The 23156-nt window shown below is 44.8% G+C and overlaps 1 protein-coding gene across 3 annotated transcripts in view; it reads right to left on the bottom strand.

Annotated features, from left to right (window-relative positions):
* The window catches only part of SPTBN4 (spectrin beta, non-erythrocytic 4), a 1591326-nt gene that overhangs the window by 577870 nt on the left and 990300 nt on the right, over window positions 1-23156 (bottom strand). The gene's annotated exons all lie outside the window — the stretch shown is intronic.

Below are 23156 nucleotides of genomic sequence, written 5' to 3'. Positions count from 1 at the left end.
AGCCATGGCGCAACAGCCGTGTGTTCAAATCTGGCCCATGAAGTGAGGCCCACCTATGGTGCCCCCATAAAGTGTGCTTACCTGCAGTTTTCACTTCCCTCGCCATTACGTGGCAGGTTCCCTGGTGTCCAGAATGTGTGTTATAAAGAGTGTCCTCCATTGGTCCCTCCTAGGGGTGCGCCTCCTGTCTGGCACTGAATCAGCACCTTCCTTACATTTCTTTTACCACACATTGGGAGAGCCCGATTTCCACCATAATAAAAACAGGACTTTTTCCATTGTCCGCCCCCCAATCCTGCACTCTTCCAACGGTGGATACTCCCCTGTTGGAGTGAGAGTCAATGAGGGTGAGGTAGAATTCCATTTTTGCTCTATAAAGAGAGGACTTGAGAGAGTTCAGGGCTGAGAGGTAGAGTTGCAGGTCCTCATGCATGTTGGTATACCTCCATTTGCTCAGCAGCCAACGCATGTCTCTGTGGCGAGAGCGTATGAATGGGGTGACCCGTGGTTGTGGATGTTGAGACATATGGTTGAAAGCTAGCAGTGAAAAGTGAGAATAGAATGAGTCATATAGTAGAGATTGGAAGCTGGAGAAGACAGTGTTAGTGGAAGAGGCATTAGGTGTGAAGGAGGAGATTGAGGTCCGAGGAAAAGGGAGAAATGGCAGAAGGTTTCAATTTCCTTTTAGTAATAGGCAAGGCAAGTGTTGAGGAGAGGTCGGAGAGTGGAAAGCAGATTGTGGAAACAATGGAGTGATCAGATAGGGATGATGTGACAGTAGTATTAGTGGTGGAGAGAGAGTTTGAGATGAATAAGTGACCTACAAATTTACCCCCAGTGTGGGTAGGTAGGTTATAGAGCGGAGAGTGCGGTCACTAAGAAAACACTGAAGTTCAGATTTCTGCACAAAGAATTTTATTTATATTCCATGTGCAGATATAATTATATGGTTATTAGAACATGGAAGTCGTTATTGAACTCCTCTCAGCCAATCAGAATGTTTAGAGTGCAGTCAATAACTACTGGTATTAACTGCATTCTGAATATTCTGACTTCAAAAGCATTCTGATTTCAAAAGCAGACAGGGAAACAACAATTCAACTTCCAGGTCTTATTTTGTTTATTTTGTTTTGTTTAGCAAAATACTTCCTGTCTGGGATGATATTTTCCCCCACTTCAACACCTAGTTTACCACACCAAAGGGAAAGCTAAAACATGTGAACATTCTCATAGAGAACCTGTTTCTTTTTAAATTAAACCTAAGGCCTACTCATGTTAAACCCTTTCCAGTTCAACCAAGTTTGCAATAAAATGCTTGATTTATAAAGAACATGCACAATGTCATGAGATTTCTGAGTGTGGAATACAGTCTGTGTGAGCCCTGATGAGTGTTCTTTGTATAACAGTTGGAGAGAGACTGGCTGAGTGAAAGGATGAGCCAGTGGATGTCGCTATACATGATATATGTTCTGTGATACTACAAACCTGCTGGGGCCTGTACTTTACCTGATACCTGCAACCAAGTGAATAAAGCCTTCTTCTTTTGTACCTGTGGCTCGTAGTCTACTTACCTGATGGGTCACCACAACATTGGCAACAAGGTGAGGTTTCCACAGTCTGCTGCTGTGCTAGGGGAAGAACCATTGACATCCATCGCCTGCAAGAAGAATGTTACCCTCTCCCTGCTGGATCTAAGACTCCCAATCTCGCTGAAAGCAGCTGACAAATGTACTGCTTGTGCCTGCCTACATTCATGGTCTGCTGCTGCCATCACCTCTACCTGCATACATGATAACTGTGAGTAGTTTTTGTGAATGCCTTCTTCTGCTGGTGCTCACCCTAGTGCCTGCTGGCTGTCTGTGGGTCCACAGCCCGGCATGGTTTGCTGCCCGCATCGCTGGACTGTCCTCAGTTAGGAGCACATTACGCACTATGGGAACTCTGCTCCGCCCCCTGCTGTGTGCTGCATGGTGACATCACCTAAGCGTTAACTGCGTGTGCGTTTGGAGTACACAGACAGCTGTCAGACAACTTAAGGTTTGCCTTGCTCGTCCCACAAGCGTACTGTGAGACTTGTTGCTTTCTGAGCATTGGGCCCTCCATGTTCTCGCCAATGCTTGTCCTGCAAGCTGCAGTCATGGGAGATGCACATATTTCTGGGCTGTGTCCCCTCTTTGCTAATTTTTCACCGGCATCTGCATCCAGCAGCCTGCAGCAACCCAAGCGTCCACGAGACCATAAGGCATTGTACCACTCCGGTTCGCTTCGCACAACGCACGTAAGCTCCCGCTGGGCTTTGTCGGATTTAATAGCGCTGATTGGCTCAACAATGACGCTTTATGCCTCAACTTCTACATTTGCCTTGCGGGTGCCATCTGCAAACTCCTTTGTGCTTGACTGCTTGTTTTTCCTCAATTCAGCTTTTTTCACTGTAGCAGCCATGTGGGGCTCTTCAACTCATGTTGCATTAGCATGTCCAACATGACCGACGGTGAGGAGTGCCTCGCCAGCCCACCTCAGACCTTCGATGATTGGCCTTCCCTGCAACCTAAAGACCAATCAGGGAGGCGGCCGGATCAGTCAGCCCCCCGACAAAGTCCCACCACTAAGGCCCCTGTCTGGAGCTGGAGGGAGCACCTCTCCCTGCCGCTACTCCTTGTCCATTTGCTTCTTGTCAACGCTCCCTAATGATTCACACTGACTGGAACTACTGCACGCTTTGAACACAAACAGTTCTCTGCTTCTTCAATTGCTCTGTTAAACAACATGGATCGCATTGGTCTGGACCACACACCTCCCTTGACACTCTGGCTGTGTTGGTTGTCTCCTGCACCTTTCCCTACCTGCCTAACTATAAACTCTAATCTCTGCACCAATTGATACATGCATCTTGTTTGCCTCTTACTGAATGCTCTTTGCAGTCATCTTAATGCCCTGCTTCAAAATATAATTTTAAAACTAAATGTTTCTTCTGAGGTGTGCTTTCCAACTCTGCATGGTCCACTTTCTACTGCTTTTTAGTGCTTTCTAGCAAATTCAAATTTAATTGTGCTTTCTAACTGTGCATAATCCATGTTGTCCTGCTGTAGTGCTTTCTGGCATATTCAGATTTAGTTGTGCTTTCCAACTGTGTATCATCCATTGTGTACTGCCTTTTAGTGCTTTCTGAAAAATTGTATTTTAGGTGTGCTTTTATATTTTTAATGTTCTTTGAATTTCAGCATTTCTAGTGCGCGTATTGATTTTGTCTGCGTGGCGGCCTGGTGAAATTCTACTGTTGCATAGTGCTTCTAAACCTCTGCCCTGCTATCCTCTAATCCCCCCCCTTTTTTGTCTCTGACCCATGGTGCTGTCCGTCTCACCTATCTATTGTAATTGCTTCTCCGTCACGTATCCTCCTTCTCTTACGAGGTCTGCAGGGAAGACATTTCAAAAGACACTCCTGAGATCCAACCATGGTCTGCCCATTGCAGACACCTACACCAATGCGTCCTCCAGACAGACTATCACTGACATTCTGTTTGCTGTTCCTTCTTCTGATTTATGGACTTCCCATATGGTTTCTGTCCTCTCCCCTTTTTCTTCCTCAACCATTACCAGATGGGAAGTACTCTTGGCTCACTTTGCATTATCGAAGTGCACCATTAATGTCTATCACAATGGCACTATCATGGCCCTAAGCTCTCAGCCAAACCTCCTCCTTCTTGACAGACGTCTTCCATCTCTCTTCAACTTTCACCACCCCTAACCACCCAACCCCTGTGCCCCCTCTCGCAAATCATTTAAAGGGGGCAACCAGCTTTGCTCACCTACCCTCAATTTTAGCTCTGCTATCAAACACTCCTCTGACATCTGTCGCATCCTTGAAGACCTTGACCTTGACATCCTTGCTCTCACAGAGATGTGGTTCAAGGTCAGCTCTGTCACTGATTTTGACACTCTTCTCTCTGAGGGCTACAAGATCCTGTCCAATCCCAGGCCATCCCAGTCTGGTGGTGGAGTGGCTCTGATCTTCTCTGAGTGGGTGCCTGCCTCCATTATCCCCACTCAAACCTATTCATCCTTTGAAAGCCTAGTCTGCAGGCTATCTGTCTCGCCAACCTTCTCTCTTACTCTCGCTACCATCTACAGGCCCCCCGGACTGACCTCCCTCTTCCTCTCACATTGGGCAGACCTGTCCTGGGGACTTTATCATCCACCTCGACTCTCCAGATGTGGCTACAGTAGTCTTTTGCGACCTCTGTGACTCTCTTACCCTCAATATCCTTCCCTCTGGCCCAACACACTCTGCTGGACACACCTTGGATGCTCTCATCTCAACAGACATCCCACTCTCCAGACGTCTTACTACACCTCTGCCCTGGTCTGACCACTCTCTCCTCTCTTCCCACCTTAACCTCCCCGGTCCACTGATGATGCCTCTGCCCACACTGCCAGTCTCCTTCTCCGTCATTCGACCAATGAAGCGTGTCAGTCGCTGCATTTGCCTCTTCCTTCATCCCTGCTACGCCCCCTTCATTTGACTCTCCTTCTGACGCTGTTCTTGCTAACCTCCATCTCTCTATCTCTATCAACCTGGACATCCTTGCCCCGTCACCTGCATGAAGCCGACCTCCAAATGCAACTCTTGGTATGACTCCGACTTGGCAGCTCTGAAACGCAAGTGCAAAGCTGCAGAGCGGAAGTGGCAGGCATCTAGCTCATCCTCTGACAAACTGGCCTGCCGTCTCGCCATCTGTTCCAAGAAGAGGGCTCATGTCCAAGCCCGCATCTCTGGAGCCACCAATAACACAGCATTTAATCGAAAAGGTGCATAGCTTTAAGTATCTAGGAGTCACACTAGACAGCTCGGCGAATGATAAATCAATGCAAGAAACCCTCATCGACAAAGTTAAGAACCTATCGAACCAGGGAAAGGCAATTGACCTCAAATTCGGTCGTTACTCCATAATTCCAGTAAGGGACTTCTATAAAAAGAAGGTCATCCCTACGGTAACCTACGGTACAGATGCTATGCCTAATCTACCGGTAGAACTGTGGCCCAAATTGGAGGCGCTATTCTGGAGGAAAATACTGGGTCTCCCGAAATCGACACCGATAGCGCCGCTCAGGAGAGAACTTGGCTTGCTATCCTTGAGTACCTCGGTGGCGTTGAACAGCGTCCTACTATACAGGAAATGCATCACGCCAGGGAGCCCATACGTTTATCGCCTGATAAATCAGGAATTGGAAATGAAATCATGTAACTCATTGCTGAGATGGGAATCCACCATGCTGGCCCTCCTACATTCAGCCGACAGTTGTAAGGAAGAGTTGATAACCAACCCAGTCAAAACCTGCAAAAAAATCAAAGAGTGGGACTGGATTCAAACTATAGAATCAGCTAATAAATATAAACTTACCAGCCATCTTCCACTGTTCTTCAAAAAACAGGACACACTGCAAACATACCTTAAACGGTTTCCGAGTAGAGCAGCCCGGCTCTACTTTTTGAGAATCCGTTTAAATCTCCTGGAGACAAACGAGATCTTGGCAATAAGAGGCAGATCAAACACAAGTCAATGCCGTTACTGTAAATCCCCAACAGAAAAAGAAACGATTCGTCACCTCCTGTTGAATTGCCCTAAGACTCGAGAAATTCGGGGTATCTATTTGAAGAACTGCATCTCCGATTTTACAGCAACCGACGAGGAGACCTGTTGGAACAAGTTGATTGCAGGCGACAAACAGGGCTGGGCCTTGGCTACTGTAAACATCATGCAATACATCATTAACTCTAAATGTTCCGTAGAAGCTTAGCCTTTAACTGCCCGCCTGTAGATCGCGCAAACATAGACTTGTCACAAGCCAGAGCTCCCTCCATGTAGGTTTTCACCGGCTCGCCAAGACATCAGACGAATTATTAACACTGCTCGCCTCGTCCTTCCTTGAGACCTGAGACCATCCGGAAATCAGATACTAAACATTGGAAACATTGGAGGGGAATTTCAGCTATTTATTCTTCGTTTTGTAAACAAATCCGAAGGGATTAAACACAAAAAAAAAAATGCAACTCTTGGTATGACTCCGACTTGGCAGCTCTGAAACGCAAGTGCAAAGCTGCAGAGCGGAAGTGGCAGGCATCTAGCTCATCCTCTGACAAACTGGCCTGCCGTCTCGCCATCTGTTCCAAGAAGAGGGCTCATGTCCAAGCCCGCATCTCTGGAGCCACCAATAACACAGCATTTAAAATCGGCAAGGAACTTGATAGTCCTACTGCAGTCTCCTCCTTTCCTCCTCCCTCTCAGGCACTCTGCACAGCACTGGCCACCCACTTTTCCTCCAAAACTCTGGACATCGTGTCCTTTCTGTCATCTGCTCCCCCCTCTCTTCCCCTTCTCTAGCCTCCCTTGGTCCCCATCTCCCCCATACTCTCCTCCTTCTCTCCCATTGCACCCGATGAGATCTCTAGAGTTGTCCACTCTATTATCGTCTCCTCTAAACAGGTGCTCCCCTGCTCCTCCAGAACCATGAAGGGCAACATTGCCTCTCTTTCCTCAGTACTGGCTGACCTCTGCAACCATTGCTTGGCCACTGGTTCCTTCCCACAACCCCTTAAGCACTCTCTTGTGCACCCTCTCGTAAAAAAGCCGTCTGCTGACCCTTCTTGCTCGGCTAACTATCGCCCTATATACATCAGCCCTTTTTTGGGCAAACTCATGGAGAAGCTGGTCATCCCTCAACTAACCCTCTACACCAAAATGGCTAGCTGCCTCCTTGACCGCCAGTCCGGTTTCAGGGCATCCAGAGGCACGGAAACTGCTCCCCTGAACACCTATGAAGGCCTACTCTCTAACCTGGACTCAAATACTCCCTCTGTTCTGATCCTCCTCAATCGTTCTTCTGCCTTTGACACAGTCAATCACTCCATCCTCATAAACTGTCTCCATTATACCCTAGACATCAAAGACTGGGCTCTGGCGTGGCTGACCTACTTCCTTTCAAATAGACCCTCCCAATTACAAATGTTTCCTTTTCTCTCCTCCAACTCTCTCTCTACCTGTGGCATCCCTCAGGGCTCTATCCTATTGCCATGGCTCTTCAACATCAGACGACACGCAGCTCTCCTTCAAGCTGCCATCCTCTACCTCTTTCCCCTCCTCTGTCATACCTGACTGCCTGACTGCTATTCAGACGTGGTGCTCTGCCAACAATCTCTGCCTTAATGCCAGTAAAACAAGAGATCCTTCTCTACGGAGCACCTGCTCCCAGTTTCCCCCCATTCTCTGGCTAGCCTCCTTGGGTCCCCTCCCCTCACCCATTTGTGGGGCAAAAAACCTTGGGATCATTTTGACTCCTCTCTCTCTTTCTCTCCACACATCACAGACCTTGCCAAGAAGTTCAACTTTCAGCTCCACCTCCACAGGGGCATTTTACCTTTCCTTACCTTCCGCCAGAAACTCAATGTTTCCAGAGCACTGGTTATCTCTAGGCTGGACTATTGCAACAGCCTCTTCTTCAATCTGCCTCTTTCCTCCCTTTTCCCCCTTCAACTAATCCAGAATAAGACTACGAGACTTATCCTTGCCTCAAGCCCAGGGACTGCATCTCTCCAGCCTTAAAATCTCCCCACTGGCTCCCGGTGACCACAAGGATCAAATTCAAGACCCTTTGCATCATTCACAAGGCTGTCTGGGGCCTGGGACCTCTCTACATCCATCTCTCCCTCCCTAAATACCTCCCTGCCAGCGTCCTTTCGTCCTCTGGCGCCAACTCTCTGCAAGTCAAACATTTCTCCAGAGAGTGGGAGTCAGATCCCTTTCCTTGGCCGGTTCATCCCTCTGGAACGGTCTCCCTGCCCCCCTCAGACTTGAGCCGAGTTTTCTTAAGTTCTGGAAGCTTCTCAAGACTTTCATACAGGGGCCAGACCACCCCACTACCAGTCCCCCCAGCATTTCTTGCAAGCACTTGCCCTCGGGCTCCCTTCCCCGGACTAGACCTAACCTGGCCCACCCTGTCCACCACAATCTTCCTCCCTTCCCCCTCTCTTTCCCCTGGCACTTGCCGTCTCTGCCCCCCAGCACTTGCCCACCCCCCTCCTTTGGGCTCCCCACTCCTGCACTTCTCCCTCTACCCCCTTGGCCCTTACCACCTTGTCTTGCACTTGTGCAGTAGGATTGTCACAAGGCCAATATAACCGTTTTCGTTGTTCTAATTTCTTTCCTATGCCCCCCCCCCCAATTTGTTTTGGGCACCTGGAAACACTTGTGTATAGGCGCAATACAAATGTCCAATAAATAAATAAATAAACTACAACACTGGACTCCTCAATTGTTGAAGGTTGTGGCGCAGCACCTATCTTTCTGAGAATGTATCTATGATGCTGTGGTTCATTTCTTTCATCAAAGATGAGCCACCTACCTAATGCATGTGTCATGTAACTTTCTACTGGTACTTTGCACGTGGTCAACGCTTTTCCTGCAATCTTCTGTGGCACTCTATAAGTGAACTGCTTGGCAACGGATTTACTGCAATTGTACTCTAAATGTGATCATATGTTACTTGAAGTGATTTACCTAGTTTATGCACAAATCTAGCTGTCTTCAGAGGCCTGTGTGTTGATTGAAATGGTCATGGGTATGTTTGTTGTGGCCTATGCTTAAGTGCTGTGCTAACCTGCACAGTTATGTTGGGTGTTTGTCTAATATCCTTTTCCCCACAAGTAAAGACATCCTGGCAGACATCAAGTACTCGGCAATTGACCTTGTTGGTTGCCACTATTCCTAACATTTACCGTTACCCATGTCTTAAATGTGCCTAATTCCTGCTTGGTGGGTTGGTGAGACAGCATTGTTATGTTATATGTATGGGACCAGTTCACTGCGCCACGTCAATGCAAACCAAGGTGGGGGTGGGATTAGTGTTTAAATGTTATAGTTAGTTTGCTTGCTAGGCTGTTGATATGTTCATGCATTAGGCATTACACTGCCTATGTTGCCACCTTCAATCTGCTTTTTGAGTGTGTGGGACACTGCTTTCCACATACTTCTGAGGGAGTTGCATCTTGTGACTGGGTTATGTGGGGTGCATGCATGTTTCTTTTATGCTTGGGTGCTGTGGTGTGCTCCTTATTTTAATGTTCAAGGCTTTCTTACTGCAGGTGGATCGCACTCATGCAGTGCCAGCGTATTGACTTTTATTCACATTGTGTGTTGTGTGCTTAGTTTAGACTGTTCCTGAATGGAGAGGTGGATTGGTAGGGTATCCTTGTTGTTCATGGCTGTGTGTGCCATCCTCAGCGCCTATTTACTCATTTTGCTTTGGTGTTTTGGGGTATGGCAGGTTTGTGGAGTTTGTCCTGGTGTCTTATGGGACTTGTGCTATGTGGGGCACATGAGCACATTCTGAGAGTCTCAGTCATTGGATGTGTGACACTTGGACTGAAGCACGCTACCTCCTGGTGCTGAAGTAGTTGAACCCCCTTGTGAGAGTTGCATGAGTGTGCTGCACACTTGTGGATGCGGCCAAGGATCTGCTGGGTTCGTGTGGAGGTGTTGACTGGTTTGATTGTTGTTTGTGTGTGTTGAGCCTGGGTCCTGCTTTCCTATGCTGTTCTATCTCTCTCTTTTGTGTGCTTCAATTTCTGTGTTTCCATAAGGGGAAGATGTGTTGTGATGTGATTTGCTGCTGCTTTGCCTTCCCTGCCTGTGTGCAAGATGTCATGAGAGTTCTGGGTGGGGAATGTTGTGTCTGTGAGCTCTGCAGAGTGTTCTATGTAGGACAGGTGGACAGAGGCTGGCTAAGTGAGAGGGTGTGGCGGTGGTCTCTATACGTACATGTATATCCTATGATACTATTTACCTGTTGTGGACTGTACTTTACCTAATACCTCAAACCAAGTAGGCAAAGCATTCTTTTTGTGTAGCCGCTGCGCTAGGTCTACTTACCTGACAACTAACTACACTACCTCTCTAAGGTAGTAGTTGCCAAACTGTACCACCACTGAACACTGTGCAGATGTTTTGTTTGCCATTTGACTGGTTAGCAATGGGCCTGCTGTACCTTTATCACAAAATCCCAAGATTATAATTCTAGAAATGCACCCCTTGCTTTTTTGGCATCACCCTCACTTAGTAATCCTACACATTTTGAAATTCGAGCACTGCTTTTCGCTTCAGCTTTTAAATAGTTTCTCTCTGATCTTGACATTTCTTAGTTATACTATTTGTTGGATATTCCACCTGGAATGGCTGAGGTCTGTGACTGTGCTGCTGGCCTCTTGCTTTGTGTAGCCCGAAGGCTGACACTTTGTGTGAGTTGTTTCAGATACCTCTCTGCCTTTTTTGTGGCTCCTTTGGCTATTTGCAATAGTGACTGCCTGTCATATAGCCAGGTAAAAAAAGTGTATTTTACAAACTTAATCTTCACTCCATTGATATTAGTTCCATACTAGCACCATTTGTGTCACTCTTAGCATTTGGCACTACTGAGTATTCTACAAAGCCTTGTAAATCCTTCTTCTGACGCTTTACCGTAGAACTTACTTGTCCTTGCTCGAGATCTTCTTGGAATCCCTTTTTAAATAATTAATTATATTCAATCATCTGAGGGCCCTAACATGCCTCTAATAGGAGCCAAACAAAAGTAAGCTTTTCCTTTGAAATAATATTTAGTATCACTAAATGATCACGCTATATCACGGACCCATGACGTACAATTTGAGAATCAATTACATTAGTTGCCATCAAAGTTGAGAGGTTCCTTTGATAATGTAACACTGGAGAGATGATATGAAAACCATAATGAACATGTGACTTGCTTGGTCAAGATGTCAATACAAAGCCTATCTATGGCCTAATTTGACCACAAGAATGGCTATTGGCAAATCCACATTTTGAGATCTGGTCAAACCTCTGTGGTATGTCGCCATTATATCCTGAAATTTGTATCTGTTTAATGAGCGATATTCTCAGTATATAACTGCAGTTCTTGTATGATATTTGTAGTAATCTGCTTTCAGTGTGTGACATCACCTCTTGGAATGTTTAGGTGGAATGTTGGTGTGCAGGGTTCTGTAAGTGACGGTTGGAAGTTAGAGTGAAGAGTGAGCGGAGAAGAAGGGTGTGGGGGTGAGCCCGGTGTTCTTACCTTGTTATCTTGTGTCCCCTACCATCCCTGTGTCTTGAGGAAGAGTACTGGACATGGACAATAAAGGAACCTGTAACTTACCTGAAGTACTGGAGGTCCACTTTGTTACACTGGCGACGAGGATGGGATGGTAGGTGGACTGCCTTCACGTTGGCGCTGCTGGGGGGGTGCAGCACTTGGGAACACCGCCCCCGTGAGTCCCCCCACACCCAGGCGGGCCCTTGTCGAGTTGGCCCGCCGTACGCAGCTCGTTGTCCTTTGGTTCTCCGGGATGGTTTGTGTCCGGAGCAGAACTCCTCACATGGTACAAGGGGCAGCGTTAACTGTCGTTTTGCTTGGAGCCGAGAGGGATTTTCTCTATCTTAAGGTTGACCTGAGAGCTGACTAACTGGGTGGCGCTTCTCTGTCCAGGAAGAGTTGAGCACGGCTCCAGCTGTGCGCCAAGGTCGTGGGCGCGGTGGCTGCTTAGGAGATGTGTACATGAACCTGGCGCCGTGGCGGCTTTGGGGAGTGGACAGCCTCTGTCGGTTGGTGAGCAGAGTGATGCGTTGGGACATGCAGGGCTGGGCAGGGACGTTGTGCCCTTCTCTGTGTTACCGAGCTGAGAGGTGTTGGAGGCAGCGCAGAGAGCATTCATTGAACACTGGCTGGATGGTGCTGGGCAGTGGATTTGTCCCTTCCCCACGGTATCGGCTAACGGAGAAGTGCCGGAGATCGTCAGAGAGTGCATGTCTGCATTTCTACGAACACGTGGTGCTGGGAGGAGTTTACTAGCAACTCCGCTGGAAGTTCCTGGGACAGCTTCTCCATGGGAATGGTGACGTCACTCTGCTGCGCCCGGATCCTGGGCTATCGCGTGCCAGGGCGTTGTGTTTCCACCAGCTGTTCCACACGCGTGCTGCGGGGAAGTAAACAGGAACTCGCCAAGGAGTGGGCGTGTTCGGAACACCCCATATGTACGTGGATGCCTATGAACTGCCTTATGTTGCACATATGAGTTCCGAATGGACGTGGCTACAGCTGCATATTGGGAAGAAAGGAAAAAAAAAAAAAAACAAGTCTGTGCCGGGTGGTACTTCCGGAGAGGGGAGCATGTATCCTGACAGCTGTTATGCCGGTCCCTTTGGTGGTGACTTTCAGGAGTTCCATCTTGTCTGACGTTTTATCTTGGTCAGGTTAGTGTTTTGGGCCGTGTGCATGAGTATGGGTGCATGTTAAGTGTAGTGGCCCATGTAACCTGTAGGGATCAAGCGCCTTAGTTTAATCCTGTGGGGTGCCCTTAGTTAGTATGTTATTGAGGCCGTTGTTTGTTTCCTGTGGTGTCACTGTGTTGTGGCCCTGTGGGAAATCTGTACCCTAGCATAGGGGGCTCGGGGTGGTCCCTTTTTGAAATTGAAGGGTTGGTGTGGGAGGTTTGTAATTAAATGCTCCTCGGAGGTGTACTGATTAACAACTTTTGCGATTGTAATTGCCAGTGCTGTATTAATGTTTCACCTGCTGGATGGAACGTTACTGGGACTAATGTTATACACTAGTAGTATAAATTGGGTTGCATTCTTACTTAGGATGTAAGGTGCGGGGTCTAGGATTTTCATGGACTTGTGGGTGGTGGTCCACGTGTCAACTTTCATTGGGAACACTGATTTCTAGCAAGCAACAATGACATTGTCTTTGCACATATTTTAAGTGCTATTTTACAGCTGAGGACTTTGCAAGGGGGGTCATCATTTATTCTAATAACATGTTTTGTGCAATGTTTTCAACATGTGTTTTTGAAACGTGTTTTTATGATGCCTGCATTAATGCTTTTAGATGTCATGTTGTGTATGGTTAATGTTATCAGTGTTGGGTCCGAGAGTGCACTGTATGGGTGCGTGCAAGTGTTCTGGCGCATCTGAGGTCATGTGTTTTCAACTGCAATTGTTTAGTGCCTGGCATCGGTTGTGCTAGGGTTGGTCACTATTTTTTGCGTGTGTTGTTGATCTCTTGACCTTTGGTTGCATCTACCTGTGTGGTTTCAGGTTAGGTGTCATTGGAGTGAGGTGTGATTATGGTCTTTGGTGCCTGGTCTGTCCAGGGTGGGTCACTTTAGATGTTCTTGGGTGCCTGGTCTTTCCAGGGTAGGTCACCTCATTACTGTAGTGATTAGTGCCTGATAGTTCAGGTTTGGTCGCTTTGGCCTGTATGTTGTGGTCATTAGTGCCTGAGCGTATATCAGGATAAGTCACTTTTGGCGGAGTGTTATTCTCAGGGCAGTGTTCGCTGTAGTGATTCATAGCGTTGTAATCTCTGTTTTGGTCGCTATGCCTGAGTTGAGTGGAGTTTTTCTTACTGTCCATAGTGTTATCCTATTGGACGAGGTGGTGTTCTATTTTTGCTTTGCCAGTGTGCCTCCTGATTCCGTGTCTGGTATGTCAGGTTGTCTCCTGGTGTGTTCTAAATGGATTTTGTGGATAGAGGGAATGGCCAACGGTTTTGGACAAGTGTAACAGCATGGTGTTGTGGTTCTGCCCCATACTGTTGTCAAAGTTGTTAAGTGGCCCCTCGGTTGTTAGGCATTTGTTGTTGCTTCCTTTGGGGGCGTTGGTTTGCGCTTGGAGGTGCAGCTCTGAGCCTTTGGGGTGGCAGACCGAAGTGGAAGGTGATTTGTGCTAAGGTGGCTAAGTTGGTTAGGTGTTAGTTGTGTTAGTGTTCGCTAACAATAGTTTTGGCTAGGGGTGGCAGCCCTAGGCCCTGAGGGGCAGCTCGGGACTGGCGTAAGTGCTTGTTTTTTATTTTTGTGGCCTCGAGGTGGGACCGAGGGGGTGGTGTTGTCTTGTTTTGGTTGCATGCCGTTGGAAATCATTTCCTTCTTGGTCCGTTGGTGTCCAGTTAATGCTGTCCTTTTGTTGGATTTCCGTTTTGGTTTTGCCAGAGGTTCTACACATAGGCGGCCGCTGTGTTGTGGCATTTCTGGTAGCGTGGTGTCTTGGGGTGTTAAGGTCCCGTGCTGGTCACAATACCTTGTCATTCCTTTTTGTCTTCCCTGGAAAGCGTTGGCGTAGTATTTGGCTTTTGTGTTTCTAAGGGGGGGGAGAAGTGTAGTAATCTGCTTTCAGTGTGTGACATCACCTCTTGGAATGTTTAGGTGGAATGTTGGTGTGCAGGGTTCTGTAAGTGACAGTTGGAAGTTAGAGTGAAGAGTGAGCGGAGAAGAAGGGTGTGGGGGTGAGCCCGGTGTTCTTACCTTGTTATCTTGTGTCCCCTACCATCCCTGTGTCTTGAGGAAGAGTACTGGACATGGACAATAAAGGAACCTGTAACTTACCTGAAGTACTGGAGGTCCACTTTGTTACAATATTCATTCAGAATCTCCACAAGAATATGTTACCTGTTGCTTTAGCCTGTACCAGAAATCGGTATGATGAAAGTTCTACAGGCTGAAATTACAAATGCATGGTTTCAGTATTTCCTTAAGAAATGTGGTACTTCTTTTACAGAATCCCAGAACTGGTGCACTCTCCTCATTTCAGCTCGAAGGACGACTGATTATTTCCTAACATTGATGAAGCTGAGAAATGGGTTTTCAATTCTACACTTCCACGGACCACTGCACAATTCACATTATTACTGAATGCTTCAGCCTCCTTCTCTGCTCCCTAGTCAATGTCAGAATCCCGTCTCACCTCGGCTCGCTCTGGCACCGATGGCAGCATTACCCTGCTGTCCTAGGTGTATATGGTACGAGTCCCACATTGCCTCCGCGACGATGGCATTGACAGTAGGACACAGTGCCACAATCAAGATGGCACGCCAGAGTCGAACAACGCGCCATTCAGTATGTTACCCTGAACAGCCTGTACACTGCTGCCAAAATAAGAAGACACGCTTCCTGGAGCTCCTTGCATCACAGAGCTCAAGTTAATTTCCTCTGAGCTGATGCTCCTAGTTTTGTCTCGATTCCTGCTCCTTACCTCTCCTGGCTCCTCCTACTGCCTTGTTGGCTGGACTCCTCTCCTGCGTGATTTGCCTTCTCTCTTAGTTTTTAAACCCCTTCCAATTTCTCCTTCTGCAGCTCTCCAGGGATTCTGATTCCTGTGTTGCTAGAGGAGTACCTGCCTGCCATCCTTCCTCAATTACATCCTCCTGCTGCACCACCATTGAGGCTTTTCTTCTCCTTGAGGGTTTCCCTAGATGGTTGCTGGCCCACAAGCCTTCCTTGTCTCCACTCCAGGGCTGGCTCGTGTTCCTGGAGAGGCTCACCTTTGGCCATCCTGGCATCACACTGACGAGGTACATGGCGGTCAAGCTATTAGGACACATAGTGGACTTTGAATGTCTTGTGAATCAGTGGTGGTCGACAGTTGCTCAGGCTGTAAGTGCTTCCTCAACTCCACTCATGTAGATTTCACAGCTCATACTGCTAATTCTGTCATTGCCTTTTCAGATCTGGAGGTTATTTACATGTTCCCCGCTTCTCCATCAGTTCTGCTCTCAAGGTTAGTTTCACGCTCACTCTACTCACCAATTCTGAGAGTTATGTTTTAACGTAAGCAACATTAACAACTTGCAGTGGATGTTGGACAAATTGGGAGTGGGACAGGTGCCAAGTGTTTTGGATGGATGGAGAGCTTAGTAGTCTGAGAAGAATTCAGGTATGCACCATGTTGGATCTCATCACCACCTTTTGCTTAGCGGGTTGAGCATTTCTTTGTTTCCTAGTGATCTGTTGTCAGAGGTTTGGAGATCAGTGGTAAGCAAAGTAAGATTGCAACTTCTGTGGGTGATCTCTGTGGCTCGTTCTATTGTTAGGAAGCACTGCTAGAAGGTAAGCTGTTTTTAGACTTTTGGAGCCTCCTTATGACATAGCAATGGCTACAGGACGTGAGCCTGTTACTGCCTGTCTCCAGCATATCTGCAAGAGGATATCTTTCTTGTTATTGCAAGGCTGATATTTGTTGATGTAGAGGTCTGGGAAAGGAAGAGCACCCACGTAAACCAATGGATATTTGACAAATGGCACACTATAAGTCAATAAGTAGATATCCCCTCTGCTTCAACAACATTCCCTTTCAACATATGGGCCTGTGAGTGCATCCACTTTACATTTTCTGTTTCTATGAGTGTACCCTGAGCTTGGATTAGACTGAGGAAATGCCTAGTCCTCTTTCTATCTCCTTTATGTTTGAAGGAGCAGTCGCGTGATTGGCAGATTAGAATGCAAGTTCCCCTTTAAAAGGAAGCAGGAAGTAAACCTAATGTCCAGTTTGGAACAGCTGACTGCCGCGGTTCTGTTTCTCTGCCGGTTTTCGTGTGTTTCCTGAGTAGGCGAGGCCCTTCTTTTTGAAGCCAGCATTCAAGGTAAGCTAGCCTAGGACCTTTTCTCACATACAAATTCTGATGCTAAACAAAGGGCTAAGTCCATTGACTATCCTTCTTCTTCTTTCCCACCACCTTACCTTTTTTAGTCTAATACTGGTGGGTGAATTTGACAGCGGGGAAGCAAGTGTGTCCCAGCGTTCTGGAAAACTTTTTGAAGGTAAAATGACCTTTTTCATGTAAAAATCTACACTAGCACTGAAAGACTTAAAGCGTCCTTTCTTAGACGAATTCTGTTAAGCAAATGGAAATGGAATTTTGGGATATGTAGTTTCACACATTAGAAAAAAGTCCATTGACTATTCTTCCTTCTCTTCCCTCCTCTTTCTCTTGGTAGTTTATTTACTGTTGAGCGAATTCGGTAGCAGGGAAGCAAGTGTGCCCCAGCTCGGTAGAAATGTATTGAAGGTAAATGACTTTTTTCCTATGCAAAAATCTGGAAAGATCAAAAGCACAATGGGACTATACCGTTCTTGTTAATCAGACACTGTTTTTTTTTGCTAACTAGAGCCACACTATGCTTCAGCTAACATTTATCTATTTTATACTATTATATTTACAGGAATTGTATTTTGTGGAATACTTGTGGAATACTTTGCCTTTGAGGTGGAGCTATAAATATTTCACTCGCTTACTGAACGCTAGTGGAAAGACACAGTGGGAAACCACAGGAATCGGAACTTTTTGCAAAGTTGCAAAAATACTTTTTTTAAATGGACGTTTAAAGGTACAAATGAGATTGCCTTGCTTTACAGATATCTTTAACCCTGGCCCTCTGTATGGTGCACCCTTTGGAGGCTTATCATTGCTTGAACTGACAGGAATGTACAGCATGGGGGTTTTCTTGGTTTTTATTTGAAGACAGTTGGGGACTTAGTGGCCCAATCTTAACAATGGTAATTCATTTACCCCCGTTTTTTGCATTAGGAGGTTAACTAACCCCGAGCATCTTGGGTCTGAGCTTATAACAAAATTGAAGTTTGCTCCCCATTTATGAAATAACAGTAGCATACTGAGGGAGCTCAGAGATTGTGTTTTTTTTTAACAATGTTGTTTGTCTATGTTTTTAAGCATTATTTAATGTTTTAAATCATGGTGTTGTTGTTGTTTTATATGTTGTAGCACTGATAAAGCCTTTGAATAAGTCTACTAATCCTGAAGAAGACGTTGACCAATGGTTCTGTAAAATCTGGCCAATTGATGTCAAGTCGAAACTATACAAAAATCCAATGATGAGAGGAATACTACTAGAATAATATTGGATACTTATAGTTGATACATAATGGTGGACTGTCAAAGTAGGAATATTACTACTGTAAAAGGTATTTAGAATGTCTCTATACAAACTAGATTTGATTGTGAAGATGAATGGTAGAATGGTGTGTTAGTAATATACACGTATGAGAAATGTCTACACAAAAATGCGCTATTTGCACAAAAAAACTTGTTCACAAAAAATATATGTTGATTGGAAATAAATTTGTTGTCTTATAATTGTTCAAAAATGTATTTTATGAAATTGTAACAGAATAAAATGATATATTTTTAATAAGAACACACTCTCTGGTCATCAGCATGCGCTTTCTGAAACACATTTATTGAATTTTTCAGCACATAGGACATCCTCTCTGTTTAGTATATGTTTTCACGTAAGCAGCATTAACAACTTGCAGTGGATGTTGGACAAATTGGGAGTGAGCCAGGTGCCAAGTGTTGTGGATGGATGGAGAGTTTAGTAGTCTGAGAAGAGTTCAGGTTTGCACCATGTTGGATCTCATCACCACCTTTTGCTTAGCGGGTTGAGCATTTCTTTGTTTCCTAGTGATCTGTTGTCAGAGGTTTGGAGATCAGTTGTAAGCAAAGTAAGATTGCAACTTCTGTGGGTGATCTCTGTGGCTCGTTCTATTGTTAGGAAGCACTGCTAGAAATTCAGCTGTTTTTAGACTCTTGGAGCCACCTTATGACATAGCAATGGCTATAGGACGTGAGCCTGTTACTGTTGTCTCCAGCATATCTGCAAGAGAATATCTTTCTTGTTATTGCAAGGCTATTTGTTGATGTAGAGGTCTGGAAAAAAGAAGAGCACCCACGTAAACCAATGGATATTTGACAAATGGCACACTATAAGTCTATAAGCAGATATCCCCTCTGCTTCAACAACATTCCCTTTCAACATATGGGCCTGTGAGTGCATCCACTATACAACTGTGCTTTTTGATGTCAATTTCAATGTGACCATTCTGAACTGTTCTACACAGTGGAGACCAGTTCAGCAACTTTGGGTCCTGGAAAGACTGATGATGCTTTCCTGGGTTTTCAGCTCACCCATTTCTTGTAGCTATTGTCCGTCTAGCCAGACACAAATGTATACCCTGAGTAATTGATGTAGGTTTTAGGGAGGGCTAAGCACCTTCACACCAACTTCATGAAGAACGTACAATGAAAGCTTCAACAAAAAAATTATTTACAAACCCAATGGAAAACATAAGCTTTTTTGGTAGATGTTACCCTGCAACAGCTGTCTGGTTTAAATCCTTCCTAGGCCCTAGAATGGAAGCAGTTGTCAAGTGGGACGTTACCTCCCTACAAACTCTGCTGCTATGCGGTGTCCAACAGGGGTTCTGCTTATCACCCCTTCTCTTTAACATTTTCTCCAAACTACTATGTGACATGTTACGAACCATGGGTGTCAAGTTTACAAACTATGCCGATGACACCCAGCTGGTTTTCTCATTGTCAGGAGATTATGAAAAAGACGCTCAGAGAGTCAGAGAAGTGTTTTCAGCCATACAAAAGTGGATGGCTTCAAACTCCCTGGCCCTTAATGAAATGAAGACAGAATTTATGATAATGGGTACTCCACAGAGACTAAAAAAACTAGAGGATCTATATCAAAGTTTTAAAATTAACAATAGTATTATCATAGTGTCTGATTGTGTAAAAACGCTGGGCATATTCTTGGATTCTCATCTATCTTTTAAAAAACACGCTTCATATCTTAAATCTACCTGGACCTTTTTTACCAGCCTTCTCTGGCAAATACGTCCTTACTTACCTAAACCCAACCTTGCTGTAATTGTGGGGCTATAATAAATTCCGAACTGGATTATTGCAACAGTCTCTTAATGGGCACCGCAAAGTCTAACCTAAGAAAAATGCAAACCATTCAAAATGGTGCGCCTAGAGCAGTAAATGGGCTTAGTCGACTTTCTAGAACCTCTACCACCAGGAGGAACCTTCACTGGCTCCTAGTTGCTCAAAGAATTAAGTTCAAGAGCGCAGTGATGATCTTTAAATGTCTTACGGGTGCTGCACCTAAGTATCTTGCTAGAAAATTAATAAAAGCCCCCATCATGAGAAACCTGCGTTCTAATAACAACCAAGACTTGCTGCAACCTCGTCAACTCTTAAAAAGAATTGGTAACACCACTTTTAACTTCTGAGCACCAACACTTTGGAACTCCCTTCAACCTGTTTAAAAGGCAGTTAAAGACCTGGCTTTTTGATGATGGTGTGGAGTAAGTCTCCACCTTTTTCTGCCCTGCCGCTTCTGGTTCTTTAACCTCTCTGCTTATCTCCTTTTCTCTGTGTTCATGTACATGTTTTCTAACACTGTGAGTGCTTCGAGGCCTATGTGTGATTTAGCGATATACAAATTAACATAGATAGATAGATAGATAGATAGATATACATGGATCAAATATGCCTTGTAAAGGTGCATAATGAAAGGGATAACAAAAAGCCACCTAAAATCAGGCATAAATTACAGTAGTAAAAACAATGTTCCCCAGGCTTTTCTAAGTTTGATGCTCAAACTATTTTTAAAGGGCATTTACCAATTTATGTGAGTTTTTATTCAAATAATTGAGATGATGTCCTGGACTTATTCTGCTGTACAAAGAATCACTCAAACTCATTTTTTTTAAGATTGTGTTTTTTCAAATAGAAAGGTATTTCCTGGAGAAAGAAAAACACAGCCTGAAGCTGGCTGTTTGGCCACCACACTTCTCCACCTGTTTCATGACATTGCATAAAGCATTGAATCAAGTCAAGTCAATATTTATATTGGTAAAACAAAGTTTTGTAAAAAATACTAAATGTTTTCCATAAAAGCACATATGATCATAGAATAGTTATAAAAAACAAGCATACAGTTCTCATTTCTTAAGTGCATGATTACACAATGTCAGACTATACATTTAAAAAGTGTAGTAGCATAGCACACAGTTTTATCTGATAGTTATAAGTACAGTTGGGATGGGCAACAGTGAGTAAAGCCCCTCTCTTTCATTAGTGGAATTCATGTTTGTTTTCTAGTTGTCATGTATAACGGGTGAAATAATATGCAGTAAAGTTTTATCATCCTCGAGCCACAGAGCAGTATTTATCTGGATTCATGTCTTGTGCCCAACAGCTATCTTGAGCGACAGTTTACTTGTTAACAGTAGTCTAACATTTTAACCCACTCCATATAAGCCCAGAGACGTCATTTGGGAGTGGCCAGGGGTTGCAACTGTGACCCCTGAGGTTTCCCTTGCTACCCCTGTGGTCTCCCTTGCTAGCCCCTAAAATAAAAAAAAGCTACACTTTGAGCAGTCACCCTGAATAAGAAAGAATAGGAATAACAAACAATTTGTCTTTCTGGAATTCTATACAATAATTGCTAGACTCATTAAAGAGGTGAAGGGTAATGTTCTATCGCTTCTCATGATGCCACTTCCGGTGGGGTCAAATGAGATAGCTTCCAGTGATGTCATCAGAGGTCAAGGGTCGTGTGATGTCACTTCCGCTCCCCCTGGCATTTTGGTGAAATGACGTCCCTGTATAAGCCTCATTACATGTGTGGCCAAAAATGGTAGTAATGCAGTGATAATATTTCTGCTGCTTTACTGCACGGCCGAACTATGGGTTTGGAGGTAATGGGGAGGAAAAACCTCCAGCAGAATGCTTGCGGTAATTCCTCTGCCTTACTTGCCCACCAGAAAAGGGGAAATAACACTTAAAGTGTCTCCAGATGTAAAGTAAACAGCCAAATCAGCAGGAATAACCACTGGCGGATTGCCACCGGTGGTAATTGCACCAAAATCCCTGTGGAGTCCTATGGCCTCCAATAAATGGGAACTAACACTGTCTACCATCACTTGTAAACCAGCAATAATTCTGCAGGACCAAGTGGGGTAACAGTAAATCCGTTTGGTGGTATTTTGGCAGACTTACCACCGAAATACCACCAAACTGGTAATGAGGCCCTATATTCGTCCTTTGTTCAACAGGATAACGATTTAAATTGTGAGCAAAGCAAATAACACCACCCATTAACTGTAATATATTTATCTTAGCTCTTTCAATGTGAAGTGTCCAGAGTGGCCATTACTAAGCATTAACGTAGATAATAAATTGTCTTGCACCAGTAAGGATTACTTTACCAAATTATGTTTTAACCCCCACCACCCCAGAGCGGTGTATGATGTTGGACTTGATGATATTCACACTTAAGCTCCTACTGTTCATAAATAGGCTCTCATATTCAGCTAATTTCTCCAGTTTATTGATGTGCAGGCTATTACTACTGCATCGTAGGTGTATAACAATAATGGCACACGCTGATGACCACACCAATGGAAATCGTGAGTACACTCTTCCAGAATACTGCTTATCCCATTAACAGAGAAATGATTAATAGGTGGATGGCTTCCTTCTCATTAAAAGACATATCAGTGGTTTCTCATTTCTCTTAAGGATGACCACAAAACTGAGCAAGCTATGTTATCAAATGTGGAGGACAGGGCCATAAATACCCAATGGACCTGTTCCCCATTTCCCCCATGCACATCTTTAAAATAAGGTGCAAATTCAGACACTGCATCCAAGTGCCCAGTTACTCCTGAAACCCATGCTGCACATTGGCTATGATGTTTCTGCTCCCTAGCCAATCCACAAGCCTTTTGTGGAGCTTCTTCTCAAACAGTTTGGAGGACCTATCCCAAAAACTACTTTGTAGGTTTGCAAATTCATGTCACCCTCTTTAAATATGGAGACAGCTATCTCCATCTTCAAGCTTCTTGGGAGTCTTCTGCATTATTATTATTATTATTATTATTATATTGTAATTGCTTTAAAGAAAACCTGTTGTTTGAATATATCAGAGGATACATCAGCTGAGCCAGGGTTCTTATTAGCGTTCAAAGATTGAATAACAGCTAAAGATGATAATCAGTGCAAACTATGTTTACTATTGGACAAACCTTTAGGAAATTAGCTGAACAAAGCAAAATTTGTGTCTGAGACATTCATGGACTGGAAACTCATTTCTATCACTGAACGATCTCCAACATACAAGACAGTCAATATTACCCAAACTGTATCCGAACCTCAATAAGTAAATGATTGCACCGAATACTTGAGTGAATTCACCTGAGAGCTTTTCATAGTGTACAGACAGTGAAAAGAGTAATTTAAAGGATTTCATTAACCTAAGGAAAAGGTTGTGTGCTCCAAACTGTGGATTCATAATCCGATGATAATAATTACTAGAACTGTGCATCAACAATGGAAAACCTCTCAATTTCTACTGATGGAAGTGTGGATTTTAGAAACTTCACACATCTGAACAATGGAAAGAGATTTTATGATTCAATTAATTCAATGAATTAAGAAATGTATTATTTTTT

The sequence above is a fragment of the Ambystoma mexicanum genome, chromosome 2p, assembly GCF_040938575.1.
Source record: "Ambystoma mexicanum isolate Mex_15411 chromosome 2p, UKY_AmexF1_1, whole genome shotgun sequence".
In the NCBI taxonomy this organism is placed as follows: Eukaryota; Metazoa; Chordata; class Amphibia; order Caudata; family Ambystomatidae; genus Ambystoma; species Ambystoma mexicanum.
Note: the sequence above shows the minus strand (reverse complement) of the source record. Positions and strands in the feature narration are given on the sequence as shown.